Source organism: Alligator mississippiensis, chromosome 2, assembly GCF_030867095.1.
Source record: "Alligator mississippiensis isolate rAllMis1 chromosome 2, rAllMis1, whole genome shotgun sequence".
NCBI lineage: Eukaryota > Metazoa > Chordata > Crocodylia > Alligatoridae > Alligator > Alligator mississippiensis.
The window spans coordinates 142,026,031-142,041,754 of NC_081825.1; positions in this window are offsets into that span (position 1 = coordinate 142,026,031).

Below are 15,724 nucleotides of genomic sequence, written 5' to 3' on the forward strand. Positions count from 1 at the left end.
TCCCGCTCCAAAGGGCGTGTACGCATGCGCGAATAAGGCAGGTTACGTGAGAGCGAGTAGACAGGGTTAAGCAGGTTTCTTGTGCGCATGCGCACACCTGTCAACTGCCCCGGCCTCCCGACGTTCTAGGCGCGCAAGCTTGCGACGGGCAAAGACGAGCAGAGATTGGTTGCCCCGGTTGGATTGCGACACCAGGGAAGGGAACGGAGGCCACGCCCCCGCCCCGTGTCCTGCCCCAGTCCTGAAACCCTTCGGTCTCGACTGTGAGTTCTCGGCGCATGCGCTGTGAGCAGCCACTAGGCGCGCAGCTGCACCTCCCTACTGACGCATAGCAGAAATGCAAAGGAACGGGCAACCCATGCAAAAATGTGAAAGATGTAAAAGCAAAAACAATCTCAAAGCGTTATTTTTTTTTAAAGCCTCAAAAAAAGACACAAAGAGAAGAGAAAAGGTAAAAAAAGGAATGGAAAAAGCCAAAAGATTCAAAACAGGGAATACGAAAACATGAACGACGTGTGCCCCTGGCCGCTGGCTGCACCCCAGTGGCAGAGAGCAGGGAGCTACCACAGACGCCGCTGGCGCTGTCGGCCGTGCGGGGAGGGCGGGGTGGCGAGCGCCGACCAGGGGTCAGCGACCACCAGCAGGCGCTGCTGGCCAGTGGCCGCAGGCACCATCGACAGTATCGGCAGCACCTTTTCGCAGGGGGTGCACGTGTACCTGAGTGCATGCCCTATGCATCGCCCCTGTCAGAAAAGGCAAAAAAAAGGGGGGGAACTGAAAAATGAGAAAGTAGGGAAACTAGAGAACCGTATTAACACAGACCCCAGAAGCACATACAACAGCGCACCCACAAATCCAAGCCACAAAACATGACAATTGAAAACCCCTCAAAAATTAGAACGTTTATAAATGTAAGAAATACAGGACCAAACAAAAAATAAAATAAAAAATGTGACAAAGCAACCAATGAGCAACTTCTGAAAATGCAACGACACTGAAGAACACCCCAAAAAAATACAAACACAAAAGAGTGAAACCTGAAAAGCTGAAAGTGCATACTCAAACACCAAGGGAAAGAATAAAACGGAGGGGGAATGAGAAAGTCATGAAAATACCAAAAATTAAAAAAAACCAGGATAATACAAAAAAGGAGGAAAATACAAGCTAAATATAATTTTAAATCCCCCAAGTAAATATATAAAGCAGAAAATCTTTGAAACATAAATAGGGCAATGCAACTCTCTCTCTCTCTCTCTCTCGGGGAAAAGAAGAAAAGAATCCTGGATGAAACAAAACATGACATCAAAGAAAGAAGCACCTAGTAGTAGAAAGGTAAACGCATGAAAAATGCCATTAGAGATTAAAAAGTGGGCTAAAGAAACCATGAAAAAATTGAAAAAAACCAGAACTGAGAAAACAAGGGGGAAAAGTAACAATGGGAAAAAAATAACTGCATATGCAAAACCCCTCAAAGCATGAAAAGAACTAGTGTGTGTAATCCAGCACGTGGAAGGAAACACAAATGCAAAGCATTCCCCAAAATAAAAGAAATTAAAAAATAGAATCCAGAAATAAAACAAAGGGAAAAAAAGTAAAATGACCTGATAGACTGAGAGCCAGCCATGGAAATTAGCTTTCATGTCAGGAATAAAACTTAACATTTAAATAAAGTATTATTCATTTTCATTATTCAAGAGAGTATACAAACACCAACAGATTCTCCCTATGCCTGAAGAAACATGTTTGTGCCCAAAATATTGTAAAGAACAATTTTTCCAATTATTCATTTGGTCTAATAAAAGATACGACATTTACCCAAAGAAACTTGTCATTTTCATAGCATTTTCTAAACATTCATTACATCTTATAACACTCTTGTCTAGGAAAACTAAAGCCCAGAAGTTAAGTAACTTGTCACAGACCACAAAGAAATCCAGACCAGGACTAATTCTCCTTTGAAATCTCCTCTGATCAGATTCAGCATTTAGAAGGAAGTCATCATAAGCATGATATGATAGAAGTCAAAGAGAAGGCATAGGCTTAGCAGAACAAGGAAACTGGACTTGAAAATGATTTTACCCTGTAGTGATAGAAGTTATAATTTAGAGATGCTCCCTGATTTAGCACTGTTAGGAATCCAAATGCAGTCTCCCTGGCCAGGTACAGACATTACACTTTTACCCATATAAGTGATCAGAAACTGGTGTATACCTGTAACAGAACAGGAGTTTATCCTACACAGACTGACTTAAAAATGTCGGAGCCCAGTCTAAGATTTCCACCCCCCAGCAAGGGTGAATGTGTGTTCTGTTTGCTACTGATCTAAACTACGCCACTTACAGAAAACTGCATAATTTAAATCGGTTCCTCCTCGGCCTTTTTTAATGTTTGGCAGACTTACCCATACAGCCCAGGCGTCCAGGCTGAGAATCTCCAGCATGATTGGTGGACCCCATTCACCAATCAGTTAACAACAGGAAATGGCTTGCCCCAGGTGGGGGCGAAGAGCCTGGACCTGATTGAAGCCTGCACTTTGCAGGTCTGGCAGCACTCTGTGGGAGGAGACTCCAGAGCGAATAAATGGAGCAATGTGCTCAGTATACGATAGACATTTTGAGGGACGGAGACAAGAGCAGGACTAAGAAGAGCTGGGAAAGAGCTGCTCAGTGGGCGGATGCTGGTGCCCTGAAGAGCCCCTGTAGATGCCTCTCACCAGATATGTGTGGCAGATGGCTTCAGCCCCAGTCGGTGCGTAGGGCAGCGCACAGGGCAATCTGGGAGCTGTGTGAGACAGCTCGGGTCTCCAGCCACCCTGTGCACGCAGTGGTGCATGGAGCCCAGACCCTGAATGCTGCACGAGGCAGCTTGGGTCTGCAACCCCTAGCATGCAACTGAGCCCTCAGTGTACACAGTGGTGCAAAAAACTTGAGACCCTGGGAGCAGTTTGAGGCAGCTGGGGCCTGCAATCCCTGGCAAGCAGCCAGGGAACTTGGTGCAGGCAGTACCGCATGGAGCTAGACCCTGGGAGCTGCTTGAGGCGGCTCTGGTCTGCAGCCAACAGCACGAGACAGCTCGGTGCAGATGACACTGCACAGAGAGTCCAGGAGTGGATTGAGCCCTGGTGCTTCATGAGGCAGCCCGGGCCTCCAACCCCCAGCAGAAGGCAGAGCCTTCGGTGCAAGCGCCAGTGCACAGGGCCACCTGAGAGTGGCAGCTCAAGGGGAGCCAGTTGCCTAGGAGGACATGCATGTGAGGAGCAACTCAGCCAAAGGGAGGAGGCCCACCCATCCAGGCCCTGGAGTCATGAGTTGTTGGGGAAGGGATTCCCACAGGGGAGGGGAACTACCCCAGCTGTAGGGCAGTTTATTCTCAGGGAAGCTTGAGCTAACCAGTTGTTGAGGCACCTTATATTTTGTGGGACAGTGCCTTATATTTTGTGATGCTGCGTCTTTATATTTTGTGGACATTTTAACTTTGTATATTAGTAGTTTAATAGAGTGTTAAGTATAAACTTCTTAAGGGCCACTGCTGGGACCCTTTTCCTGATGGTTATATATGCTTGCCTATACTCACCTGTGCACATTTATGTTTGAATGTTGTTTAGCTGAATTTATTTGCGTCTATATTTACTGGTTGCTTATCCATTTCAGATTAACTCATTATCAACCCCTTGCTTGGGGTTACCTGAAGAGGTGTAATATTTCTGCCTTTATCTGCAGGACGTAGCAAAATATGATAATTGTACATTTGTGTATATGTATGTAATTAATAACAATTTTCTTTAGATTTTCTATAAATAAACCTGTATATAATTAAGCAACCCTTGTCCTGGCCTGACTCTATAGGGAATAGAGGGATTTAGCCTGCAGTTTGCAGATCCCTCTCACAGCACTCCTGCCTTGCCACCCATCCCTTCTATCTGGAGAGGGGAGCACATTACTTGGGTGCACCCAGGTTACAAATGTCTGTACCTAGCCCCAATTAAGGAGTAGCTGTTAGTTAGGAAGACTAAAACACTGCTCATTTATTGCTCCATAATAAAACTTGTTTTGTTTTTCTTATTCATGCCTGACTGTCTTCGCTAAACCTGGTGACCACTACACAACCAACTCAGAGAACTACAAGTAAAGGTCCCAAGAATAGACAGAGTGAAGGATAAAAGGGTCCAGGAGTGCTGCTAGTTCCTAAAAGACATAGAACTGGAAAACAAGAAGAAATTGTTCTAACCTGCTGGAAAGATAAGAACTGTAGCAGACCCAAAACTACAGAAGGAGAGTCTTAACTACTTCAAAATCAAGAGAGAAGCAAGCAAGCCAGAGAGGAAGAACAAGTCACTAAGGATGTACAGGCAACCCCTGCTTAGTGCAGTCTCACTTACCATGGTTTTGCTATAGTACTCTTTTAAAATACGTACCTGGTTTCACTTAGCGCTCAAGAGCGTTTCATTATAATGCTCCGAACAGGGCTGGGGAGAAGCAGAGGTGGCTTTGTCCCTGCGTGTGAAGCAGTGAGTGACAGCCGGTGGGGGCCCAGGCCAGGGCAGCAAGAGAGTGGGGTCTGCTCCGGCATGTGGTGCTGGAGCCAGCAGGGAGGAGTGGCAGCGATGAGAAGGGGTGGGGGGAGGGAAGTGGATGGCATGACCACAGAGCCCAGGCTGGTGCGTAGGGCCAGGGCCAGGGCCAGCAGGGCCCAGGTCAGGGTGGCAGGAGCATGTGGCTGGCAGGCAGGTGGGGAGGAGTGGCAATGACACCAAGGAGGGGCAGGGTGGGCAGGGGGTGTGAGCATGGGACATGGTCTGGTAGGGTGGCAGGAGCGCGGGTCCCAGGGTGGCAGGACACATGAGGCGTTTTCTCCCACAGCAGGGCTGAGCCTGTGGAGCCCACCCTGGCCCTGGGCTGCAGCCCCCTCACCCCTGGGCTGCAGCCCATGCCCCGTTACAGTCACACACTCACCCTCAGGGCATGGACGCTGTCCTGAGCCTGCAGCAATCTGGCAGTGCAGATAGTCCCAGTGCTGGGCGCCCTGGAGAGAGCCTCCGTTGGGCGGAGGGGGGCATGGGCACTGGCAGGCGGGTGGCCCCACTCTTTCCCCCATGCCAGCCAGAGCCCCGCTGCCTTCTCGCTGTAAATCCCTGGCCAGCAGGAGCCGGACCTGCAAAGTGGTGAATCTCCAGCATGATGACTTATCTTCTATCCACTTTCTTTTACCACTTACACTAACAATCCATTTTCTGTGACCAGAGTACTCTTAACTGCTTTCTACCTTGCAAGGTAGATAGATCCTTTCAGTCTCTAAAAAATCTTTTTTCTTCTTTATTTCTTCTACAAATAATTTTAATGGTTTTTTCAGGGATGGGATGTGAGAAAATATTAGGCAAGTATCTAGAACTGCTACTTTGTATCACTGAAGTGTCTCTATGCTTGTCAGGTTGCATACATGTCTCTCCCTTGGAAATGCATTTCTGTATATAACAACTGCTTGTTTGACATCAGTCAGCTGAACCAACTCAAACGAGTTATGAACAATACTACAGCAATCTACTGGGTAAACAATCAACTCAACTGATGTATGTCCAGTGTTTGGGGATTAATGGCTTTAGCTAATCCTTCCAAAGAGAAAAAGCAATAAGACCCTCAGATGTATTGTCTCTAAATCAAAGTATTGTTTTTCCTACTGTATGTAGTACTGGTCAGGAAGCAATGTGTCAGAGAGGAGGGTGGAAGGAAATACATTAGTTTCAGCACAGCAGCTAAATCAGTTATTTACTTATTAGATACATGTATATAACTGAATATCATTTGTTCAACCAGTGAGGAAGCATTCACATTATCTTCACAAAGAGAGCAGAAAATCCCTGGACTGATCTAAAAGCACAACTACGTGTCCAAATGCCACCTCCTGGACATCCAGATACAGGTTCTGAGTTCAAGGATTGACAGAGGCTGAGGGACATGTATGGGTTTGTGTTCAGCCTTTGATGGGCATGAAAAGAACCCAACCTATTCCACACAGAATCTCATCCAGCCTGCCTCACTGCAGAAAAGATCACCCAGATCTTTTGCTTTCCTGGTTTTGTCCCTGCAAATTCTTGCTGTTCTTTAGTATACAGGCAACCCCTGCTTACCACTCTTAATTGGTTCCGGAAAAACCAAGCGCTAAGCAAAACTGTTAAGTAAAACTCATTTCCCCATAGGATTTAATGTAAATAAATATAATTGGTTCCACACAACCTGCAAGCCCAGACCCCACGCTCCTGCCACCCTGCCCTTTCTTTCTACCTTCTGCCAGTCAAGGGTACTATACCTTCCATTTTGTCAAGAGAGGACCCGGGCAACTATAGGCCTGTCAGTCTTACCACAATCCTGGGGAAACTCTTTGAGAAGATCATAAAGGAGCACATCTGTGATGGGCCGGCATCGGGGACGATGCTCAGGGGCAACCAGTACAGTTTCATTAGGGGCAGGTTATGTCAGACCAACCTGATTGCCTTTTATGATCAGGACACAAAAGCATTGGATGCAGGTGTCGCCGTGGATGTAGTCTTTCTGGACTTCAGCAAGGCCTTTGACACTGTCTCCCACCCCATCCTCATTAAAAAACTAGGTGACTGTGGCATCGATGCCTACACGGTCAGATGGATTGCTAATTGGCTGAAGGGTCGTACTCAGAGGGTGGTGGCGGACGGGTCATATTCGACCTGGGAGGAAGTGGGCAGTGGAGTCCCCCAGGGCTCGGTCCTTGGGCCCGCCCTGTTCAATTTCTTTATCAGCGATTTGGACGACGTGGTGAAAAGCAACCTGTTCAAATTTGCTGATGCTACAAAAATTTGGGGTGAGGTGGGCACGCTAGTAGGGAGGGAAAGACTGCAGAAAGACCTGGGTAGGTTGCAAGGGTGGGCTAACAGAAAACAGGGTGCGTTTCAATACGGACAAGTGTAGGGTGCTGCACTTGGGCAGTAGTAACCAGCAGCACACTTATAAGATGGGAAACTCCCTTCTTGAGAGCACAGAGGCAGAAAGGGATCTTGGAGTCATCACTGACTCCAAGATGAACATGGGCCGACAATGCGAGGTCACGGTCAGCAGGGCTAACCGGACCCTATCGTGCATCCACAGATGCATCTCAAGTAGGGCCAAGAAGGTGATCCTCCCCGTCTACGTAACACTGGTCAGGCCACAGCTGGAGTACTGTGTCCAGTTCTGGGCACCCCACTTCAAGAGGGATGTGGACAACATTGAGAGGGTTCAGAGGAGGGCCACCCGCATGATCCAGGGACAGCAGGGCAGACCCTACAATGAGAGGCTACAGGACCTGAACCTGTTCAGCCTTCACAAGAGAAGGCTGAGGGGGGACCTTGTGATCCTCTATAAACTCACAAGGGGGGACCAGAAGGGTTTGGTGGAGACCTTTTTTCCCCCAGCGCCCCCCGGGATAACAAGGAATAATGACCACAAGTTGTTAGAGAGTAGGTTCAGATTAGACATCCGTAGGAACAACTTCCCAGTTAGGGCGGCTAGGATCTGGAACCAACTTCCAAGGGAAGTGGTGCTGGCTCCTTCCCTGGGGGTCTTTAAGAAATGGCTCGATGCCTACCTGGCTGGGGTCACTTGAGCCCAGGTCCCCTCCTGCCCAGGCAGGGGGTCGGACTTGAAGATCTACAACATCCCTTCCGACCCTACTTCTATGATTCTATGATTCTATGAAGTTGTCCACAATTAGCAGAAGTTTTGCACTGTAATTTGAAAAAGCAGACCCTAAATTATTTGTTAAATTTCTGAAAGATGAACTAACTACTAAAGGAGCATTTGAGTCAAGATAGATACTTCAGCTAAAATGCCAAACATGGTATTCCAAGTTTACTTTTTTTGTAGATGCTTATTCAGTTCCTCTACTTCCCTTTAACTGTCTTATTATCCAACATACAGAATTATATTTTTCTTGTTGTTTCTGCAGTGAGATTACATGATGTAACTGAAATATGGAGGAAGAAATATTTTAAACCATGCTATTTTTAGTAGTCCAAAATCCCATGTTGAGAAATGAACATCTTTAAAAGATTCTGCTCATGAACCTGGTGCATCATCCACTTGGACTAAATTTACACTGACTCAAGGTACATTTATCACTTATTGAAAGGAGTTCAGGAAAAATATCTGTTATGTAAATATACTTGGCACATTCTGAGCAGAAACAAAATGCTCAGACCATGACTTAAGCATTTGATTGCACAATAATGGAAAAATATTCTTATATTGAAGGAGAGGCTTATTTTATTTTGATGAACAATTGTAAAAGGAAAAAACCGTACTGAAAAGTCACAGATAATTTGCTGGCAATTTTTTAAGTGTAAAATGTCATATTTGCATACAATGAGTATAATCACTGAGATATATTTGTAACGGTTTCTTTTGTCTTTATTTGCTCAGGGAAGAGAAGTAAACAGCAATCTCAAGCAAAAACTTTATGTATTGGACCATAAAATGCTGATGGATGACAGATTAGTAGCATGGCCTTTTTACAAGAATGAAAGTAGAAACCATTGAAGATTTTGTTTCTTAGTAAAATGATTCTAATGCAAAGTAATCTGAGTTTTGCCACTTTTACCACTTTTTTCTATCCAATTTTTGACCCTCTGGTACTTCTCTTCCCCATTTATTTCTTGGGTGCCTCACATATGAAAAAAACCCCCCAGATTTCTATGTAGGCAAGAAATCCCGCCTTTGCTAGCCCTTTGCATAAAAGTCTCAAATGAAAAACCAAATGAAAATTAGATGTCTTATGCCTAATTCTCCTTTGCTATGTAGGCTTTCTAGCAGTTTTCACCTGCACAAAATATGACTTGTCTGATTTCATACATGTCAAATCTCTTAGCGCTGACTTGACAGAGATTTAAGTCACTATACAATTGGCAAGGCAGTGAGGAAGCTCTCTTTATTCTTTATTGTTGAAGAAGCTTTCTTCATCAGTCTTTAAATGCTGTGGAAGAGTAGATGAGCCAATTCCATAATCCAAGAAGAGATTCACTATCCTTTGAGTAAGCGGTGAAATACTCTTTCCAGAGAAAACAGGTATTAGATCCAAATTGTGTTATTACCCTCAGTCTGTGTATTATGTCTCCAGTATAAGAGGCATAAACTTTATTAAAGCTCCATGTCGTAGGATGGCAAGGTAAGAAAGGCAAAAGATAAAGAATAATGGGGAAACTGTCTCAAGTAGAGACGGTTCAGACATCTTGCACCATGTCCACAGTATATTCAAATACATCATTCCAATTATTATACTATAAAATACTATATTTACCCAAATCCAAGACAATTTTAATTTAAAACTATGTTGGGACCCTGAGGCCTTTGGGCCTGGATTTTAACTCTGGCATTTAGCATAAGAAAATTAGCATGAGCACACACGGCTGCAGATTTAACCTTGGCTCTAACCAGCTGCAACTCAGGAATGAGACCTGACATGCATTATACTGGACCGTGACCTGTTCTTGGCAAAGAAAAAGAAGCCTGGAAATACCCTGTGCAGGTGACCAAAATCATAACAAAAATTTAGCTAACCAAAATAAGGAAATTTGGCTTGGGAAAAGAGGACCAATCAGTAGCAAAACTAACTCGCACCTATGAATGAAAAAGAGTATTTAAGACTGGAAAATTCCAGTCAAGGTTAATCATATATGGCAAGCAGCAGTAGGCATATTAATATGCATTATAGGGAATGGTGTAAACTAATTATATGTTAAGAAACACAGTAACAATACGATATATAAGAAAAGGAACTGGAACCCCACCCCAGAATGCTCCAGAAGAGATCCGGTCATCGATCCAAGATCCTACACAGACATCAGATGTAGAAGCTGGGAGCCCCAAACAAGACCTCATGGCCTGATCAACCAGTGGCATTGTGCTCAGGGTGGTGAGCCTGTTGTATTGTTTTTGAGTAAATACAGTATTAGAATTGTAATTGCTGAGGTTGCTTTGCTCTTGACTTAAAATTGTAACAGTTAGGGTTCAATAAACTTGCTTATAGGTAAGGACAACCTTGCCTTAGGCTCCATGCATGGTAAAAAGACCCATAGCATCATTGGACATAACAAACTGGTAGAGAATGCAGGCAACCAGGTAAAGGTTGTTTGCACCATGGACATAGGTTGAGCAGCCAGGTAAAGGCCATTGGGCCGCAGGTAGGTCATTTGGACCGCCCCAGATAAAGGTTATTCAGAGCCTGATAAGGTCCCTGGACACTGTATACCAGGGGCAGGCAATTATTTTGTGCAGAGGGCCACTTACCCAGTTTTGGCAAGCTGTTGAGGGCTGCATGGGTAGCCCCGCTCCTTGACAGGTGCCCAGCCCCCTGGTCACCATCTTGGGACCAATGTTCCAATGTCTTGGGACCAATGTCCCAGGTCCAGCGCCGGTGAGGCCCAGAGCGGGGCGCAGACTGGCAGGGGTCCTGGGCAGCAGGGGCTCTATGGAGCTGGGTTGGGCTGCACCAGCAGGAAGAGGGGGGAGCTGGCCCAGCTCCATACAGCCCCTGCTGCCCAGGACCCCTGTACTCCTGCCACCCTGCTCTGGACCCTGCTGGCGCTGGCCCCGGGACACCAGTGTGGGCCCCATGCACCTGCTCACTCCCAGTGCCCACCCCAGCCCTGCAGTACAGGCCGGGGACAGCATGCAGCCCCGACCCCCTGTTCCGCGGCAGGGAATGAGGTGGTGCTGAGTGTGGGGAAAAGCAACCCCTCCCCTGCCCCGTGGCCAGTGCTCCCTGCTGCAGCTGCTCACAGCCCATGCAGGGCTGTCCTGAACAGATGCAGGGTGCCAGCCATGGGGCAGGTGAGGGGCCGCTTTTCCCACGCTCAACACCAGCTTGTAACCCGCCTCAGCTGCCAGCCTGGCCCCTATGCGGCTCCAGGCTCGCCAATCGGGGCTGCGCTGCAGCAGCTGCTGCGGCCCTCCCCCCCTCCCCCCCCCACACTTGCTGCACCGGGCAGTGTTTGCCACTGCTACCTCTGGGCTGCCCAGTGTGCAAGCTCCAGGCGGGTAGCAGCAGCAGCAAACACTGCCCAGCATGGCCAGCTGGTGGGGGGGGGGGGGGGATGGCAAGCTGGTGGCGGGGGCCACAGCAGCTGCCGCTGCCACAGCACAGCCCCAATGGGTGAGCCCGGAGCTGGCACGGGGCCCAGGCTGGCTGCGGGGGCGGGTTACAAGCTGGTGCTGAGCATGGGAAAAGTGGCCCCTCAACTGCTCCATGGCCAACACGGGGCTGCCTGTGCCTACTCAGGACAGCCCGACACAGGCTGCAAGTGACTGCAGCAGGGAGCACAAGCCATGGGGTGGCGAGGAACTGCTTTTCCCCAGGCTCCTTCCCTGCCCTCCCCCCTCCTTACTTGAGCTTCCTGTACCAGGGCAGCCACATGGTCCCAGGCCAGAAGCCCCTGCTGGGGCTACCGTCTGTCAGGGCAGAGCCAGGCAGGCCCTGCTGTTGCAGGAGCCCGCCTGGCTTCCCCTGGGTCCTACTGTCCCTGGTTTCTGTCATTTTTGACACGAGCCAGACAGAAAAATACTAATTTTCTAAAATTTTTAGGGGCCCTGCAGGCCGGATAGAATGACTTTGCAGGCCAGATGCAGCCCACAGGCTGTATTTTGCCCACCCCTGCTGTATACAGTCATTTGGACCTCAGTAGAGGTCCCTGGACCCTAGATACAGTCATTTGGATTCCAACAATGATCCCTGGACCCTGTATATTCATGAGAAGAAAGACACAACTTGCTTGTTGTAATTAGTCCTTTTTGGTAAAAGGATCATAACCTATTACTAAAAGTGTCTGTCCCAGACCAGAGTCCTTCCAGTAGTGTGGAGTGGACAGTGGTAGAGAATCGGACCCCTTAAGAATAATGGCTCCAAGAGAAAGCTGTCTGTCCCTGGAGGCAGAATGCCTTTCAGGGACATTCATAGATTCATAGATGTTAGGGTCGGAAGGGACCTCAATAGATCATCGAGTCCGACCCCCTGCATAAGCAGGAAAGAGTGCTGGGTCTAGATGACCCCAGCTAGATACTCGTCTAACCTCCTCTTGAAGACCCCCAGGGTAGGGGAGAGCACCACCTCCCTTGGGAGCCCGTTCCAGACCTTGGCCACTCGAACTGTGAAGAAGTTCTTTCTAATGTCCAATCTAAGTCTGCTCTCTGCTAGCTTGTGGCCATTATTTCTTGTAACCCCCGGGGGCTCCTTGGTGAATAAATACTCACCAATTCCCTTCTGTGCCCCCGTGATGAACTTATAGGCAGCCACAAGGTCACCTCTCAACCTTCTCTTGCGGAGGCTGAAAAGGTCCAGTTTCTCTAATCTCTCCTCGTAGGGCTTGGTCTGTAGGCCCTTAACCATACGAGTGGCCCTTCTCTGGACCCTCTCCAGGTTATCCGCATCCTTCTTGAAGTGCGGCGCCCAGAATTGCACACAGTACTCCAACTGCGGTCTGACCAGCACCCGATAGAGGGGAAGTATCACCTCCTTGGACCTATTCGTCATTCATCTGCTGATGCACAATAAAGTGCCACTGGCTTTTCTGATGGCTTCGTCACACTGCGGACTCATGTTCATCTTGGAGTCCACTAGGACTCCAAGATCCCTTTCCACTTCCGTGCCACCCAGCTGGTCATTTCCTAGGCTGCAGGTGTGCTGGACATTTTTCCTCCCTAGGTGCAGCACTTTGCATTTCTCCTTGTTGAACTGCATTCTGTTGTTTTCTGCCCACTTGTCCAACCTGTCCAGGTCTGCTTGCAGCTGTTCCCTGCCCTCCGGCGTGTCCACTTCTCCCCATAGCTTTGTGTCATCTGCAAACTTGGACAGATGTGGGGGTCTGTAGCAGACCCCTACCACCAAATCCCTTTCTCCTTGCCCCCCATGTAGCCTAACCCACAATCCTTCTACTTCCATGATGCCTTACAGCAGGCTTGCAAATACCACCAAACCAAAAATAACAAAGGAAAAAAAGAAAACAGGAGCCGTGTGGGCCCTATGGAAGTTAACTAGAAATTATGCCCAGTTGGTTCAAAATCAAAGGCAAGAAATAGATTATCTGGCTTGCACTAAGAAGCAAGAAATAGATGATCTGATATGAGAAAAGGGACAGTTTAAGAAAAAGGTTGATGAATATCAAGCTCAGATCTGTGGGGTCCCTATGGAAGCTCTATAGGCTGCCACAGCCTTACAAGGCAGTGGCAGAATGCACTAAGTGGAAGACAAGGGTGCAGGAAGTTAGTCAAGAGAAGGAGAATCTGCTTACAGGGAGGGCACAGAAAGGGATGGCGATGGCTGTAAGAGGAAAACAGAAGAACAACCTATCTCACCAAAATGCCTATAATTGGGATGATAAGTGAGATGGCAATATCTGGGATGATCAAGATGAGGATCCTCCTGGCTATTCTGCAGATGTGTACCCATCTTTCCTGCTATGCTCCACTGAGGCAAGAGTTAGAACATCTGGAGGCTTTAAGCCTCCAAACTAACAAACCAATTGTTTCAATAGTTTCCAGAATAGAAAAACACAGAAGGAGAAGAAGAAAAGAAGGAGAAAATGGCTGGGAAACTACCCAAACAGTATTTGAGGCTATACATCTAACAGCCACTGAGGCTAAGGTTGCCACAGCTTATTTGGGGACAACTGATGTTCTAATCTATGGCTCAATACAAACATTTGTTTGTGAAGTTACCCATGCAGTATTACAAATCATACAAGACACAGGATTTAAAGTTAATAGACAAGGTGCAATTAGTGCAGCAAGAAGTAAAATACTTAGGAATTATTTTAGGTCAACATGGTTGAATACCCGATGCCCAGTGGGAGGCAGTGATTGGAAAATTGCTGGCTCTCACTGATGCTCATTCTTTAAGGGCTGTTCTGGGTACCCAAAATTTCTCTTGGGATTTTATTGAGATGTTTGCTGAAAAATCCCACACTTTATATAAATTACTGAAGAAAACCTGCCAATGGAAAAGGGACCCAGAGCAAGTGGAAGCCCTAAAGACCCTCAAGGAGGATTTAGCTAAAGCTCTCACCTTGGTTTATCCTCAAGTGGGAAGCCCTTTTGTCATTCAGTTGGCTACCAGAGGTAGCTATGGGGGCCACTCTATTACAAAAACAAGAGGGAAAAATTAGGGTAATTCCTTATGCATTTAAGACTTTGCACTCTCCCAAGCAAAATTTCACCCCCTGTGAGAAGAAATGCTTAGCATTAATTTGGACCATGGAACACTGGGAATATATCATTGGAAGCAGTCAAAATATTGTTCAGACTACCCATTCACTCTTGAAGTACATTGTATCCAGAAAATTTCAAGATGGAACAGTATCAAGTCCTAGATGGGCTCAATGGACTCTGGCATTGATGAATAGAGGAAATACGGTCCAAAAGGAAAAAAGGTTTCCCCCATTTCTACATTTTATTGTGCAAAAAATCTGGTTTTGTGCAGCCTCTTTGCACTTCAGCAGTTCCAAAAGAGCATCTTGTAGAGATGCCTCTGATTCTTCTCGCCACATCCAGCCACGGGCAGACATTGCTGGTTGCTGCACTGCAGACGGCAATGACACCTCCTTCCTCCTCACCAAAATTATGTCACTGGCCACATCCCAGCGGCAGGTGGGATTTCTAAATGGCTATTGCTGCCTGCCTCCCTCTGGTCAAAAGGCCTGAAGTGTAATGGTCCATCTCCACAGCTCTGCAAGCCACTCCAACTAGATATTGAGGAACATTACCTTGCTCATCCAAAAGCTCTTGTGCCCTGCTGGTCATCTGCAGTTTGCACTTGACTCTATGCCCAAACCTAGCAGTAGATGCTCTTCAGATGACTCCTAAGCAGACCATCTTTGCTGCTATTATAAATATCTTCACCCTTTGCTCTTTCTCAGTCACTTGCAAAAAATAGGGCAAACAGTTCCAGCCTGGGCCCTCTTAAGGGTTCAATGACCACAGCATGTCTGGCTGTCATGGCTTTAAGAAATCACCACACCCAGCAGACTGAACATGGGAATGAGATAAATCATGTACCTGGCAGCTTGGTGTAATGAAACCCTGAGTGTCACCAGGGCACAATGTTGTTTGGCCGCTGCTTACAGGAAACTGGACCAGGCAGTGTCCATGGTGCCACTTCATGATGTGGGAAACATTGCCAGAACTATCAGAATGGTCTTCAGTCTGATTTGCGATTAATGGAATTGAAGACCTTGCACAACCAGACACCTCAGACTCAAATTCCCAGAAGACACCATGGTTTCTATCCCAGAAGGCATTAAAGAGGCAGAAGCACACATGGCATTGAGGTATCTGCCCCCTAATGCCTAGTAGTGAGGTGCTAGAATACCAATGGTATAAGCTCTACCCCAGTGTAACTGGCTAATAATTGAATATCTGTCCATTACTATCCCAGTGTAATTTTACATCAATATAAGAACTGATTTAAATTATACCAGCATCTATGTTTGTGCATCCATGCACATAGCAATTTCATTCTAGTTATTTCACCCATCTACACTCTACATATGGCATTATTCAGCCATCACCTTTGTTCTGGCATTCACTTAGTGCTGCTAATATGAAAACACAGGAATAAATATCTTCTTTTATAGCTTATATCCTTCACTTTCTCAACAATTCTTGGTAGATGTCTTTTGGAAATAATGTTTTAACTTGCTGGAAAAATAAAATTGTTGTAATGAAACAGATGA